This window comes from Chenopodium album, chromosome 26, assembly GCF_948465745.1.
Source record: "Chenopodium album chromosome 26, dcCheAlbu1.1, whole genome shotgun sequence".
NCBI classification, from domain to species: domain Eukaryota; kingdom Viridiplantae; phylum Streptophyta; class Magnoliopsida; order Caryophyllales; family Amaranthaceae; genus Chenopodium; species Chenopodium album.
The window spans coordinates 21,719,176-21,722,576 of record NC_137859.1 but is presented as its reverse complement, the minus strand read 5'-3'; the positions used below and the strand labels follow the sequence as shown (position 1 = coordinate 21,722,576).

Sequence of the window (3,401 nt, the reverse complement as noted above, 5' to 3'; positions counted from 1 at the left end):
TGAGAGCCCATTGAACCATTTGAAAGAATTTGAAAAATATTGCAATACCATTAAAGTCAATGGGGTTTCTCAAGAATTCATCCGCCTCAAGTTGTTCCCTTTCTCTCTAATCGGAAGATCCTTGGAGTGGCTAGACAAGGAGGTGAAGCCCAACTCCTTGAGAACTTGGGACGATGTCACAAAGGCTTTCTTGTCCCGCTTCTACCCCCAAAAGAAGACGGCGGAGGAAAGAGCCTTGATTCAAGGGTTCAAGCAAAGGCCGAGTGAAAACCTTTACGAAGCATGGGAGAGATTCAAAGAGTATCAAAGGGAGTGCCCTCATCACGGAATCCCCACATACCAAGTGATCCAAATCTTCTATGGCGGTTTAAGTCCCCAAGGCAAGTCATGCCTTGATGGAGGGGCCGGGGGCCCTATCATGAACAAAACCGAAGAAGTTGTGGACATCATTGAGGATGTGGTGACTTATTATAGGGATTGACAAGATGGAGAGAGGAACTCTTCAAGCAAACAATCTTCATTGTATTCGGTGGACCATCTCAATGCAATCAACAACCTTTCCTCTCAAATGACAAATTTAGGGAAAGAGGTCACCGCAATCAAGGCTAAGTTGGAGAGCACTTCTTCCTCTTCTCAAGCTTCTAATCTTCCCTCCCAATTTAAGGGGAGAGGTACTCCTTCTAACTCTCAACCCCCTCCCTCTTCGCATAATATGCCTTTGGGTTGTTTGTTTTGTGATGCATGTGGATCGTATGATCATGATTCTAGTGTATGTCCTAATGAATGTGGTGATGAGTTTGATAACCATGAGAGTGAACATGTGAATTATGTGTCAAATAATAATGGTTAACGGTTTGATAATCAAAGGGGTCAATGGAATAGGAACTTCCAAGGCCAAGGCAATTTTGACAACTATAACCAAGGCGGTGGTTATAGAAACCAAGGGAACCAAGGTTCTCGTGGTAGCTATAATAGTCAAGGTTATAGTGGCCAAAATCAAGGCCAATATTATGGTAATCAAGGCCAAAATTATGGTACCCAAAACCAAGGTTATGGAAATCATAACCAAGGTAGTGGTAACCATAATCAAGGTGGTGGAAACCATAATCAAAATTATGGCCGAAATCAAAATAGGAGTAGTTGGAACAATCAAGGACGGGGTAATTTTCAAAATAATTCTCAAAGAGGTCCCCCACCCGGGTTTGTTCCAAAAACTCAAGGTGAAAGTTCCTATTCTCAACCTTCTTCACCTAGGACTAATTTGGAGGAGATAATTGAGAATCAAACCAAGTTGTTGAACACATACATGGCCGTGAGCGATAAAAAATTCAATGAAATGATGACCCACAATAAAATGCTTGAAAACCAAATTTCTCAACTTGCTAATGCTTTGAAAGATCATGCAAGCCCTTCTTCTTTACCTTCCCAAGGCCTTGACCCCAAGAAACCTGTGAATGCTATTGTTACTAGGAGTGGAAAGGTTCTTGAGGAGGTATTGCCTAGGAATGGTGTAGATAAGGAGATTCGGGAGATTTTGGTTGAGGATGAGGAAAAAAGGGCATCATTGGATGAGGTAGTTGTTGAGACACCTAGAGAGGTGAGAGTAGAGAAAGAGATTGTAAGACCCAAACTCCCCTACCCACAAAAATTCATGAGACACAAATTGGATGAACAATTTGGGAGATTTATTGAAATGCTAAAACAACTCCACCTTTCTCTACCTTTTACCGATGTGATCAACCAAATGCCAAACTATGCCAAATTCCTCAAGGATATTTTGAGTGGGAGAAGAACTTGTGAGGTTGTGGAGACTATCAATTTGACCGAAAATTGTAGTGCTATCATCATGAACAAAATGCCACCCAAGTTGAAGGACCCCGGAAACTTCTCCATCCCTTGTGCAATCAACAAAATGCAAATTGATAATGCCTTATGTGACTTGGGAGCTAGTGTGAGCCTAATGCCATATTCGGTTTATCAAAGACTTGAGTTAGGGGAACTTCTACCTTCTAACATCACCTTGCAATTAGCGGATAGGTCTATCAAATTTCCAAAAGGTAAAGTAGAAGATGTCCCTTTGAGGGTGGGGAAGTTTGTGTTTCCGGTAGATTTTGTTGTTCTTGAAATGGATGAGGATGCCACCATTCCAATCATTTTAGGTAGACCCTTTCTTGCTACCTCGGGAGCCATGATTGATGTGAGAAATGCTAAGATCTCCCTTAAGGTGGGAGAAGAGGTTATTGAATTTGATTTGAATGAAAGCATGAAATATCCATGTTCTTCTTTGGAAAATTGTATGATGATTGATTCACTTGATATTGTTGTGTCTTCCATGCATGAGCACTTGCTCACTTCTAACGATGCTCTTGAGAATGTATTGTTGAACAAAGACAAGGTAGGTGCTTCATGCAAGGAGATGAATTTCTATGAGGAATTACTTGATGGAAGTGTGGAGGATGTGGATGAGCAAACATGCTTTGGAATCTCAAGCAATGAAGCTTTGCAAGCAACCACATCACAAGAAGGTAATGGTGTGCCTATGGTAGAGCTCAAACCTCTACCATCACACCTTAGGTATGAATTCTTGGGCCCTCATTCTACTTACCCCGTGATAGTTAGTGCATCCTTGAGCAAAAGCCAAGCTCAAGCGTTATGTGGTGTTTTGAGAAAACACCAAAGTGCTTTGGGGTACACAATTGATGACCTTAAAGGTATAAGCCCCGCTTTGTGCCAACACCACATAACGCTTGAGGAAGGCGCCCTTCCTTGTATTGAACGACAACGGAAACTACATCCCCAAATGGGAGAAGTAGTTAAGAAAGAGATCACCAAGCTTTTGAATGCGGGAATCATATTCCCCATCTCAAGCTCAAGGTGGGTTTCCCCCGTGCATGTCGTTCCTAAAAAGGGGGGTATGACCGTAGTTGAGAATGAGAAAGGTGAGCTCATTCCAACTAGAACGGTCACCGGTTGGAGGATGTGTATAGACTATAGACGTCTAAACACATCAACCAAAAAGGATCACTTCCCTCTCCCTTTTATTGACCAAATGCTTGAAAGGTTGACTAGGCACAAATTCTATTGCTTCCTTGATGGATAGTCGGGATTCTTTCAAATTCCCATTCATCCCGAAGATCAAGAAAAGACAACCTTCACATGCCCTGACAAGGGAATAAACGCGTCGTCAATTGTCTATCCCTAGATCAAATACAATTTATACAACCTAAACAAACCTAATACGAGTATAAGGCAAGCATAGGGGTCGAACCACAGAGAACGGTTAAACACCACCAAATGTTATCGACAATTAAGCTAGTCCGGAATAGGAGATAAATAAACTAAAGTCTAAAGATGCTAAAACAAGAAATAAAACATTAAGGGAAATGGTTTAGGTATAGCAT

At 41.6% G+C, this 3,401-nt stretch overlaps 1 pseudogene; it reads right to left on the bottom strand.

The window, feature by feature from the left end:
- Positions 1 to 231: 231 nt before the first annotated feature.
- Positions 232 to 330, bottom strand: LOC145618708 (small nucleolar RNA R71; annotated as a pseudogene).
- Positions 331 to 3,401: the final 3,071 nt, after the last annotated feature.